At 40.6% G+C, this 13,844-nt stretch overlaps 1 protein-coding gene across 1 annotated transcript in view; it reads left to right on the forward strand.

Annotated features, from left to right (window-relative positions):
* Positions 1 to 1,931: 1,931 nt before the first annotated feature.
* LOC139406634 (neuroligin-1-like) overlaps positions 1,932 to 13,844 on the forward strand; it is a 290,759-nt gene continuing 278,846 nt past the window's right edge. Inside the window, exon 1 of the mRNA XM_071149467.1 lies at positions 1,932 to 2,037. The gene's annotated coding sequence lies outside the window, so the exon portion shown is untranslated. The remainder of the gene's footprint in view (positions 2,038 to 13,844) is intronic.

The raw sequence follows: 13,844 nt of genomic DNA on the forward strand, positions 1-13,844 counted from the left end.
GGAAAAAACACTGATACATTTTCATTTAGTTTCATTAGCTGTTGTACAATATGACAAAAAACTAATTTTGACTGCCCTTGGCCTCTAACATGGAAGTCCTGTCTGTGGTGCTGAAAATATCCTTTAGGTTAAATTATATGTAGTGGCAGTCCCACAATTCTTGTAGCAAGCAGAGCAATAATCTTAGCATTCTCCATGGGTAGGGTGCTCACCCCCTCTGCCCAGACTACAGCTCGGCTTTCAATACCATAGTGCCTGCACAGCTCACCACAAAGCTCAAGGCCCTGGGACTGAACTCCTCCCTATGCAACTGAGTACTGGACTTCCTTACAGGCCACCTCCAGGTGGTGAAGGTAGGCAACATTACCTCCTCCACACTGGTTCTCAAAACGGGGCCCCACAAGAGTGCGTCCCCAGTCCCCTCCTGTACTGCGTGTCCTCACACAGTTCCAAGTCCATCATCAAGTTTGTAGACGACCTGACAGTAGTAGGTCTGATTACCAACAATGACAAGACGGCCTACAGGGAGGATATTCGCACTCTGACGGCGTGGTGCCAGGTAAACAACCTCTCCCCGGATGTCAGCAAAACAAAGGAGCTGATTGTTGACCAAGCTGGGCACGCCCCCATCCTCATCAACCGGGCTGCCATGGAAATGGTCAAAATCTTCAAGTTCCTAGGTGTACATATCTCAGAGGAGAAATGGTCAAACCACACATACACAGTGGTGAAGAAGGCACAACAGCTACTCTTCAACCTCAGGATGCTCAAGAAATGTGTCTTGTCCCCCGTTTCTATCACTCAGATGTGGGCAGTATAGGAGCATCATGGCACAAATTGTAAAACTGGCCAATAGTGTCTACCCCCAGACCATCAGGCTGCTGAATAGCCACCACTAGTCAGCTACCTGCTCACCCTGTGCATTGTTTTGTTTCACTTTGTCCTGTATTGTTTGAGCCCGTAGCTAAATCATTTCACTGTACACTGTAATTACATCTGCAACCCTGTACATGTGACTATTAAACTCTTTCATCTAATCAACATTTCACTTTCTTATGTTTTAAATACATTTTAACAAGACAAATATAATTTGTCATGTTCTGAATCATTCAGCGGGGTCTTTCTCTAACATATCATAAACATTAGAGTGCTGTGAAAAAGTATTTTGCCCCCTTTCTAATTTTGGTCAAAATATATATGTGCTTCAAGTATCAATGGTAAAGTGCTTGCAGAACAATAGCTCCATATGGAGCCTAAGTCCCATTCATGGTTGAAATAAATATCGCTCTCCTGGGGGTGATATGCCACTGAGAGGTACTCATGCTATTCTAGAAAAACAATCATGCAAAACAATTGTAGTCAACAAGTAACTGTGAATGTGATGCAACAGCAGCAAGCCATTCATTGTGGGAAATGCCCACACAGGACGTGTGCAATACAATAAGTAGCCTACAATAGGATAGAGTAAAATCGTGACTTGATATGGGGAAGTTTCTTTGCAGACATTTAGGGGAAAATAATATTCCTTGTCTCTTTAAAAATATTAAGCAGCTTTATTGAAGTTCCTTCCAGGGCCACTAGATGTATCTCTGTTCCATTTTTCGATCAGCGCATCCTCTCGCCAACAGGGACGAGAGGAGACCTCGGCATTTTGTCAAGCAAGTGCACCCTGAATCGTGAGCGAATAAAATATATTTAAGTTATTTATTTTTCGTGTCGTTAAGATAAAGAGGTGTGCGCAAGAGCCGGAGCAAATGGTCGTCTCTGGTGAAGGAAACCGTTTTTGGATTAAAAACACTTTATTCCGGCAGAGGGGGATCCTTTAGTTTTTCTCTTCTGCAAAATTGTTGGACGGAATTATGACGGAGTATGAAAAGGCGAGTTTATAACCTTTGAAGTGAAGTATTTTTCTTTGCCAAAGCTTGTGCCTCAGATTTTTGGGGAGATGATTCTAAAGAGCTTTGCACTCTGAAATAACGGGACATGGCACCGAGGGAAATTGTCTGAGGTGACGAGTGGTGGAGATCAAGCCTCATGGTAAATATACAATATTGAAATATGATTGTTCAAACATACTATTCGGTCACAGCCCTTGTCTACTTTTATCAAATGGCGATTTTAAATGTGAGCGTTGAGTCGAGGTCAATTGTAAGATATTGGGAAGGAGGGAAAAACTAGTTCTAGACTACCTAGCCTACATGCATTTATTTTCATGCATAATGTGTATATTAGCCTATATAGCCTATATAAATATCCTAGAGATATGATGAATTTGAAATTGGGATGCTGGCATGGTGGCTACATTCAACGACAGAGCATATTTTGCTATGTTTGGCACATATGCTCCTGTCCAGCTCTCTGTTGAAGTCTCTGTCTTTTGGAAGCTCACACACTCACGTGCTTTCATGTTTAATATGAAAATGTGATTAAACTACTTTCATAATGGTCGGTTGTGCTGATGCCAGTTGCCCAGGTGCTTAGGTCCAAATCACCATCCATTTTAATACCACCTGCAGCCCTGTGAAGAGACCTAACCCTATTTATTAAGTGCAATAAAGAACCAGTAATGCATTTCTCTGTGAATTGTAATACAACATAATCATCACTGATGAAGGAAAATTAATTTCCACCCGTCTTAATTCAATTCAAATGTTAATTGATATTCATTTAGCCATAAGGGTAAATACCTAACGCTGAGTCGGGAATGTATTAGCCTTCATTCATTCATTAATTTCAATGACTATGTTCGGAAATGACTCTCAGATGGTGGATAAGCATCGCTATGCTATGAAGAACTGAATTAGATGGTAAATCGAGTAGGTGACGTTTGAATGGGAAAGTTCAACACTATTGGCTATAGGTACAGGGCACCAGAAAACTGGATAAATGCAGTATTTGTGTGTGCTCAATTTATAGCCCAAAGGCAGAAATAGTCACGGCAGTAAAAAGCTGACTGGATTAGTTTATTTGGCTTTGGCAAATAGTCGTTAATGGCATTATCAACAATATGGATGTTTTATGCATGTTTGATATGGGGGATAAACTCACCAATTATCATTACGTGATCTTCGAGCTATTAGTCATTGACTTCCATTGCTATATGCGTACGTGGCCATTTTTCCTACAGTGAGCTCTGTTGTGTTCCTGTTAATTACAGTTTGTATAGACGTGAACACTGCATGCTGTGTCGTTATAGCCACCTTGGATTTTACTCTTGTAAAAGCTCATAAAATGAGGTACCCAATCAAATCGTACACAATATTAGATTCAAGGACAAAGTTGAATGTGATTTGAGATAGAGAGAGACATATGATTGTCCTCTATTGTGATGCAGGGACAAAAAAGTATATATTATACACATTAATTTGTGACATCGCTCTCAACGCAACTATCCCAGAAGGCAACACCTGGTTGAAAAGACGTCATTATGATGTCTTATTTATATATAGCCTACATCTTTTTACTGACAATAATATTATGTATGTTTCCGACCACCATATAACCAGTTGATCATAATTGTGGCCTATATCTGACCAGTTGGTCATAGTTCTGACCACTACTGATTCAGAAGGGTTGGGTTAAATGCGGAAGACACATTTCAGTTGAATGCATTTATATTATGTACTATATTATGTACTGGTCATAATTAAGACCTCATCATAACCTGGCAATGACACCTGACTACAGCACTACAGTATTGCAAAGGACAACGTTGGATATTGAAAAGATTGTTCATTACATTTCTATGTGTTTCCATAGGCACCAATTAAAGTTCAAATCTGCAACATTCATACATTTAAAATAGATCAAGCAATGGCAAAAAAAATCTACATCACCATTTTTTGCACATGTGCATACAGTTATTGTTTCATAATTCCCCCACAGACATTACATGCCTAGAAAGACTGGGACACAATGTATATAGGCCCTTTGTTTTGTTTTATTAATAATTAATAAGAGTGGCTTGATTGGGTAGATACTCATCAAGGACTTCTGAGCATAGAATGCTATCTGGAGTGTAGTGGCTCTCCTGACGAGTGGTGTGATGGGTCCGATCTGCAACGAAGATAATCAGTGTATTACAACTTTATACATTTCAGATTTGAAAAGAACTAGAGAAGGACATTCCTGAAGGAACTTTGTGGACCTCCATGGTACTAGTTGAAAAAGTTTGTGGCAGTATAGATAGATGTCTTCCAAAATGAGGAACTTGCTCATATACAGTGCTTTCGGGAAGTATTCAGAGCCCTTGACTTTTTCCACATTTTGTTACATTACAGCCTTATTCTAAAATTAATTAAATCGTTTTTTCCCCCTAAGCAATATACACACAATACCCCATAATGACAAAGCAAACACAGGTGTTTAGAAGTGTTTGCAAATGTATTAAATACAAAAAAAACTGAAATATCACATTTCAATAATTATTCAGACCCTTTACCCAGTTCTTTGATGAAGCACCTTTAGCAGTGATTACAGACTCAAATCTTATTGAGTTTGATTTTACAAGCTTGGTACACCAGTACTTGTGGAGTTTCTCCCATCCCCCTCTGCAGATCCTCTCAAGCTCTGTCAAGTTGCATGGGGAGCGTCGCTGCACAGTCATTTTCAGGTCTCTCCAGAAATGTTCGATCAGGTTCAAGTCCGGGCTCTGGCTGGGCCAGTCAAGGACATTCAGAGACTTATCCCTAAGCCACTCCTACGTTGTCTTGGCTGTGTGCTTAGGGTTGTTGTCCTGTTGGAAGGTGAACCTTCACCCCAGTCTGAGGTCCTGAGGGCTCTGGAAAAGGTTTTCATCAAGGATCTCTCTGTATTTTGCTCCGTTCATCATTGTCTCGATCCTTACCAGTCCCTGCTGCTAAAAAACATCCCCACAGCATGCTACCACCACGCTTCACCATAGGGATGGTGCCAGGTTTCCTCCAGATGTGACGCTTGGCATTCAGGCCAAGGAGTTCAATCTTGGTTTCATCAGACCAGAGAATCTTGTTTCTCATGGTCTGAGAGTCTTCAGGTGCCTTTAGGCAAACTCCAAGCGGGCTGTCATGTGCCTTTTACTGAGGAGTGGCTTCCGTCTGGCCACTACCATGAAGGCCTGATTTGTGTAGAGATTAAATGGTTGTCCATCTGGAATATTCTCCCATCTCTACAGAAGAACTCTAGAGCTCTGTCAGAGTGACCATTGGGTTTTTGGTCACCTCCCTGACCAAGGCCCTTCTCCCCAGATTGCTCAGTTTGGCTGGGCGGGCAGCTCTAGGAAGAGTCTTGGTGGTTTCAAACGTTGTCCATTTAGGAATGATGGAGGCCACTGTGTTCTTGGGGACATTCATGGCTGCAGACATTTTTCTTTACCTTTCCACAGATCTGTGCCTCGACACAATCTTGTCTTGGAGCTCTACAGACCATTCCTTCGACCTCATGGCTTGGTTTTTGCTCTGACATGCACTGTCAGCTGTGGGACCTTATATAGACAGGTGTGTGCCTTTCCTAATCATGTCCAATCAATTTAATTTACCACAGGTGGACTCCAATCAAGTTGTAGCAACATCTCAAGGATGATCAATAGAAACAAGATACACCTGAACTCAATTTCGAGTCTCATAGGAAAGGGTCTGAATACTTATGTAAATCAGTTATTTTAGTTTTTTATGGGGTATTGTGTGTAGATTGCGAAAACAAATAGATTTCATACATTTTAAAATAAGGCTGTAACATAACAAAATGTGGAAAAAGTCAAGGGGTCTGAATACTTTCTGAAGGCACTGTACTTTACATCCTCCTTCACCATTGCGGTTCGGGCCATGTTTAAGAACTTTCCAGAGAGCCTGCAACACATTAACCTCCTGAGTTTTATGGCTTTTCATGACACTTACTATAAGTAAAAAAAGATAATAAAATAAATTAACATTTGGCATAATGTGGGCATGCAGGACACGACAGAACAGTAACACACAGTAAAAAAAAACTGTCAGAATCTACAAAGAAATGATCTTTGTCTATGTCAATGTCTCAACTGCTCACTTACTTATTACTTAACTACAATGGAGCACACACGAGTGGTAGCAAAGGCAATCTGAAACATTTTAAGAGGATATCAAAATTAAACAGTAGTTGAATAATGACCAAGTTTTGCTTAATCTAAATTGCAATGTTCAAACAACTTTTTATAAACATACTGCTCCATAATCCTTAAGACATCCTAAAGACAAAATATGATCTTTTTCAAAAGTTGTGTGTCTTTCGTATCATTCCTGCACCAAACATAGTTAGAAATGGGTGTAATTGGCAAATCTCTTCCTCTTCTCTGCAACTGTGCACATTTGTGTGTTTGAGTGAGGGCCAGGGAGAATGAGCAAGAGAGAAATGGGATAAACTTTACATGACTCACAGAGGGTCTGTTGAATCTGGACACAAAGATTTTGCACCTGAAAAAAAGGTGAGTTAAAATAGGATTTTATTTGCTTTACAAATGTATATTATTAGAGTGGTGCTATTTCAATTGGATCTACTAACACTACGATCAGGCAAACATGGGCAGCTGAATAGCATGTCTCTTGGGGAATCCAGTCTCACCTGATGCAGAGAAGAAACTTTAATGATCATCAGCATAGCTATTACAAACCTAGCTCTTACACAAGTGGCTAGTATGAATCAATAAACATTAAAGATCAGAATATCTTTTTGCACACAAAACTAACTGTCAATGATTATGGATTTAAGAAGGGGTGGTTCTGCGCTCTCATTTCCCTGGGATGTGGCAGAATAGGTCAATGGTAAGTGAATGGGTGGCCAAACACTGCTGTAGAGGCCATGCATTTGGTCATTGACATTAGTTAAGGCAGGGATGGGCAACATTGATGGGGGTGGGGGCTACAGAGAAACGGAACTCGAGCAAAACATTTTAGCAGCCCGCCTCGTGACAGCGAAGATAAAAATAAAAACAAGTTTTAAAAGTTAATTTCCTGCAATTCTACACATTTTGCCATGCGGCGGAGAGAATATTTTGCAATTTTACAAATAATTTCATGCAAATTTACTCATTTTGCCGTTTATTATGATATCTGGTGATCAATCGGCCCCACCCAGGTCATTAATTCAACCATGCTTACTACAAGTTTAGATAACTGTCTGCTAGATTAATTTACCAATAATTTAAAAAAGAATAATGCTGAAATGGGCTCATTAAGTGACTGCTAATGCACAACCAAATTTTGTGTATTCTATTATTCTAACTCTTAACAGTAAGTTGAGGCCAGTGAGTCCTCCCCCCCAAAAAATATTAGACTAGCTTAAAATGTCTCACACACACAATAAATGTTTCCTATATGTAAATTAATCAACCATCTCTCTCTCTCGCTCTCTCTCTCTGTCTCTCTCGCTCTCTCTCTCTGTCTCTCTCTTGCACGGACTTTCATTAACTAAACAGATATCAAAATATCAAAACGTTTGCTAGTTAGCTACAACCAATGGCTACAACAGGTAAAAATGAAAAGTTACCAGGTCCTTGCAAATCTTTCCTTGACATTTTCCTCTCCAACAAACTGCCGCTTTACTTACAAAAATTAAAACAAGAATGCAGGAGAACAGGGACTACCACTTAACAGTAAAAACGTTTAGATTTTCTTGTGTGTCAATTTTAAGAAATTTAGTTTTTCAGCTGTGCTGTTGTGGAGCCTACTGGGCGCTCTGTCCCAATGGCCTTATGGAATAATGACAAGTTTTAGCTTGAACTGAAGTTTTAGCTACTGAAATGTAATTACTACATGCATTATGTTAATTGCTTAAAAACTTTAAGGGAAAACATAATAGTTATATTGTCATGGTCAAATTCAGAAGTTAAAATTTTTGACTAATTATTGATGGGAATAAATAACATAAAAATTGGGTTTTGTAAATCCTGGTGGATTGTAGTAGGATATTGAAATGAAATACATACTGTAGGTCTACGTGTTATGTATTAAACATCAAAACAGCGTTCATTGGGACAGAAGAAAATGTGCAGCACAATAAACAGTGCAATTAGCTAACACAGACAACAGGTTACCATTAGAACCCAACATACACAGCAAGCTATCACAAACAGCATCATTAATTAAGCAAAGATTATGTACTGCTGTTTTAATGCATTTTAATGGTAGTGCATTTTTGTTAGGGTGTCCTGTATTATTGTGCATGTTTATCTTACATGCTGGTAGTCTATAACAAATATTATGGAAGTGAATGTTCACTTTTGAATTGGGTGGAGTGCAACTACAAAAACCACTGCTATAGCCTGTTGTTTGTCAAATGTGCTAAGCTGAATCATGCAAACTCTGCTGAAAAAGAACATTACTCCAATTGTAATAATTGTAATCGTTCTAGTGTGGGTCCATGGCCCAAAAACTCTATACATGTTTCTAAAGATTGCTGTCTATTAATTGAGTAGCATTTAGATAACTGGTCAGTAGTTATATCAGATTTCAACCAAAAATCAGATATCAACAAAAGTAAGACTTACTATATATCATGAAAAATACAACTTAATCCCAACCAGATTTCAAACAGAAAAATATGTCTTTATAACGTTGTATGCCCACTGGGTAAAGATATGATCATGACTCACTCAACTCACATCAATGAAGGGTTGTATAGTAGGCCTAGCCTGTGCCTCATAGCCAAATGTATATGAAACAAAGGGATAGTTTGTTGAATATTGCCAAGGCTACTGTGAATGTTTTTTGGTGTTGTTTTTTACGTGTGGCATCTAAAAGTGCAGAAGTTCGTACAACAATTTTCTCCATTGATTTAGTGTCACGTCAGTAGCCTGAAAGGTTAGAGCTCCTTACAATAGGCTGCCTCCTCTCCTTAAACTCCTGGCAGCATCCAACTCAGCTACCCACTCTGTACATAGGAGGGAGCTAGTTCATAAATAATGGAAGTGTTGACTCTTTTGTGTTCCTGTTGTTTCAGGTGCGTTCTTTTTTTTTGTAACCAACTTATTATTTATACTTTTTTTAAAACTTTTTTTTCCCGAGGGGGTCGGGGGGTCACGGGGGGGGGGGGGGAAACAAAACAATCAAAGACCTGCATACAAAGATAACCCATAGCCCATTGCCCTGTTCAGATAGGAAAACTGTCATTGGGATGATTCTATTTTCTTTTACAGTATTGTCAGAGAGCTTCCAACTGTTGTATGTCGTCGTACAGAATATATTTTCCGTCTGGGCGTTTTTCCTTTTATACTACTATTTTTGATTATTAGTTTTTTTAAATGAGGGAACTATTTCCCTTTACAACTTGCCCAGACAATATTTACACATAATCACAGACAGACAGCGTGACTTTTAATTTGAAAGGATAATTCCACAAGCTATGCATGTAGGAGGCACACCTGTAATGGATTGTGTATTACCATACTACAACACTATAGAGACCCAGAGAGGAATTCTGTGAAGAAATGCAGGGATGGTTTGTGAGTACAGTATACAGAAACACTACACTGTAAAAAAAAATATTGTTGTTTTTACAGTAACTTACTTGCAGCCTGTGAGTTACTGTAAAAAAGATAGAGTATATTACTGTAAATTCCAAAAAACTTTGCTTAACAGTACATTACTCTAAAGTGTATGGTAATGTACTGTTAAACCAAAGTTAATGTAAAAACAATTTTTAAAAATATTTTTATAGTGTTTATTTTGCTATGGGATGGAGATTATGGCAGTAATCTGCCACCCTTTCCTTATGAAATTATAGCTGGGAAGGTTTCTGTAACAAGTTCTAAAATGGCAGACAGTGTTGCTTAATTTGGGGCCATTTCGGAACTGTCTGCATATTTTTCAGATTTTCTAGCATAGGCTCCAAATGGCCCCTCCGGAAGAGGGCTTTGTGAGTGCCTGTGGCATGTATAGTGTTAGGGATTTGCCACGGAAGGTGGTTTTTCATGTAACCCAGTCATTTCAGGCCATTTGCTGGTTATTTAGCCCCCACAGTGTTTCTTCAGCTCAAGTGGACTGATGCACTCCTCTTGTCAACATGAGAGCTTTAGTGGCCATTTGCTGTGTTTTCGGTCAGTTCATTGTGTCTTGACTGATCTGAGGTGGGAAATGGGGTGCAACGAGAGCCTCAGCCCTGAAATGGGGCATTAATAACGTCTGAAGAGTGTGTGTGTGTGTGTGTGTGTGTGTGTGTGTGTGTGTGTGTGTGTGTGTGTGTGTGTGTGTGTGTGTGTGTGTGTGTGTGCATGCGTGTACCCAGTGGAGGGACGTTGGAGCACCCCATCTAATGAGTATACAGAGTCACAGAGCTCTCCTGTGGCACCTGACCAACCCTCTGGTATGATGACTCAGGTTCTCACCTCAGAGGGCACCCAGTCCTTTCACACTTTTTCTGTCCATTTCCTGGGGAAACAAAAACAAAACACATGAAAAGTGGAGCACACAGTACGTGCCAGAAAAAGCAAGACAAAGCTAAACAGCCGTAACGGACTTGTTCCTGTGATGAGTGTAGTTTGTGCTTGCTGCTCACCCCCTCCCATCTAGGGTTGTGTGGCAGCTCCGCGTTCAAAACTCCACTTCCCACCTCTCCACATCTGCTGGAGTGAAAGGACCTCTCAGTCAATCGATCAGCGTCCTGCTGCTCTAAAGGTGAGAGAGAGCTGGGCCATAGAAGCGCTCACACATTCCAATTCAGCCCACTTAGGCTCTGTGTTTGCACATAGACACCTGTCCTTCCTCTCAGGAGGGTGACTTTTAAAGCCAGAGCAAAGTGAAAAAATACTGGATTAATATTCTGTCGAGAATAAACTGCTCAAACGCCCCACTGAAAAGATTGGCGTTGAAATGTATAGCGGCTGTTGTACGGGGCTCTCTGACCAATTCTGCTATTTTGTGTGGTTTTTTGCGCTGATCTTAGTTTTTTGGTACATAACGTTTCCGCCATTGTTTCCTAGGATCGAAAATAGCTTTTGGACATCGGAACAGCAATCACTAACCTCGATTTCAATGAAAATGTCTACCTCAGTGAGTCAGATGCGCAGGACATACTGCTCACCCCGGACCAGGCCCTTATCCTCGAAACTCGGAAGAGAAAGAGACAGCAATTTAGAGACCGACATGCGGGCACCCTGATGAAACTACAGTGGCAAGGAAGTAAACCGCCTCTACCCTCTTTTGTATTGGCGAATGTACAATCACTGGAGAACAAACTGTATGAGCTCCGTTCGAGATTGTCCTATCAATGGAACCTGAACAACTGTAATATCCTATGTTTGTCGGAAACTTGGCTAAACAAGGACATGGATAATATTCTAGCTGGTTTTTCTATGCATTGGCAGGACAAAATGGGAGCGTCGGGTAAGCTCAAGGAGGGTGGTGTTTCTCTCTTTCTTAATAACTGTCATGTCCTGACCTTAGTTCCTTTTTTATGTCTCTATTTTAGTTTGGTCAGGGCGTGAGTTGGGGTGGGAATTCTATGTTTTGTTCTATGTTTTGTATTTCTGGTTTTGGCCTGGTATGGTTCCCAATCAGAGACAGCTGTCAATCGAACCATACTTAGGCAGCCTGCTTTCCCACTATGGGTTGTGGGTAGTTGTTTTCTGTCTTTGTATTAGTTACCAGACGGAACTGTTTCGGTTGTTCTTTTTGTTTACTTTGTATTGTAGTGTTCAGTTTAATAAAATGACGACACTTACCACGCTGCATATTGGTCCGATCCTTCCTACTCCTCCTCAGAAGAGGAGGAAAACCGTTACAATAACAGCTGATGCGCTCTAATATTCATTTGTTGGATGCAAATTTGTTGGATGGATATGCTGTTTTTTGGGTTGTGTTTCAGATTACTTTGTGCTCAATAGAAATTACAAGAGGGGTTTAATAAATGTAAATGAATTTGGATGCTACCATGATTACAGATAATCCTACATTAATTGTGAATAATGATGAGTGAGAAAGTTACAGACTCACAAATATCATTATCTACTATTCATTCAGGATTGTCCGTAATCATGGTAGCATCCACATTAATATAGAAGCGTTGAGAAACATATTCTATTCTTATTTACAATAAAAGTGACTCCAAAATGACACAATGCATTATTTACCTTTAATTTCTACAGGGCATAAAATAATATGAAACACAAGTTTGTAGAGTCACAAGCTTGATGTAGCCACTGCGTGCTATGAATATGGGACCAAATACTAAACTTTTTACTACTTAAATGTACATAAGGGAATTTGTCCCAATACTTTGGCCCCCTAAAACAGAGGGACTATGTACAAAAAGTGCCGTCATTTCTAAACGGTTCACCCGATATGGATGAAAATACCCCCAAATTAAAGCTGACAGTCGGCATGTTCATTGCATCAATTTAAATTCTAAAATTATCGTTACTCATTGTGTATCTATTACGTGTTTTCCTTTTCCATCATTTCTCTATTTTCTTTCTCTCTGCATTGTTGGGAAGGGCCCTTAAGTAAGAATTTCACTCATCCAATGGCATTGAGGAGTTTAACCACATCAGTCACCTACGTCAGTCACCTACGTCGTCCCCACAGTGACAGTACGTTTTGACCACAGTGAAGTGGTTTGAACACTTGGACAAAAGGAACACTTACATGATAATGCTGTTCAACACCATAGTGCCCTCCAAGCTCATCACTAAGCTAAGGACCCTGGGACTGAACTTTCTTTGCAACCGGATCCTGGACTTCCTGACGGGACACCCCAGGTGATGAGGGTAGGCAACAACACCCGCCACGCTGACCCTCAACACAGGGGCCCCTCAGGAGGGCTTTTGTCCTTTCCTGTACTCCCTGTTCACCTACAACCGCGCATAACTCCAACACCATCATTAAATTTGTTGATGACACAACAGCGGCAGGCCTGATCACAGATGACGATGAGCCTATAGGGAGGAGGTCAGAGACCTGACAGTGTGGTGCCAGACCAACATTCTCTCCCTCAATGTTAACAAGACAAAGGAGCTGATCGTGGACTCCAGGAAATGGAGGGCCGAGTACTCTCCCATTCACATCAACAGGGCTATAATGGGTCGGGTCAAGAGCTTCCAGTTCCTCACTAAGGATATATTATTGTCCAAACACACCAACACAGTCATGAAGGGGGCACAACAATGCCTTTTCCCTCTCAGGAGGCTGAAAAGATTTGGCATGGCTGGAGTGGTGTAAAGCTCACTGGCCCCTTAGTTCCAGTGAAGGGAAATCTTCACGATAACTTTGTGGCAACAGTTTGGGGGAAGGCCCTTTCCTGTTTCAGCATGGCAATGACCCCATGCACAAAGCAAGGTCCAAACATAAATCGATCAGTGTGGAATAACTTGACTGGTCTCCACAGAGAGCCCTGACCTCAACCCAATCAAACACCTTTGGGGATTAATTGGAACTCCGACTGCGAGCCAGGCCTAATCGCCCAACATCAGTGACCGACCTCACTAATGTGGTTGAATGGAAGCAAGTCTCCACAGCAATGTTTCAACATCTAGTGGAATGCTTCCCAGAAGAGTGGAGGCTTTTATTTCAGCAAACAGGGGACCAACTCCATATTAATGCCCATGATTTTGGAATGAGATGTTCGACGAGCATTCGTCCCCATACTTTTGGTAATGTATTGTAGTTAGTTAAATAGCTACCTGGACTATCTGCATTGACCCTTTTTGCACAAACTTCTTTGACTCATCACATATGCTGCTGCTATTGTTTATTATCTGTCACTTTAATCCTAGTTGTACATACAGTGAACTCCAAAAGTATTGGGACAGTAACACATTTATGGCAGAGGGGAGTGTATGTGGCCCAGTACATCACTGGGGCTGAGCTTCCTGCCATCCAGGACCACCAACAATAAAATTC

Source organism: Oncorhynchus clarkii, chromosome 4 (assembly GCF_045791955.1).
Source record: "Oncorhynchus clarkii lewisi isolate Uvic-CL-2024 chromosome 4, UVic_Ocla_1.0, whole genome shotgun sequence".
NCBI lineage: Eukaryota > Metazoa > Chordata > Actinopteri > Salmoniformes > Salmonidae > Oncorhynchus > Oncorhynchus clarkii.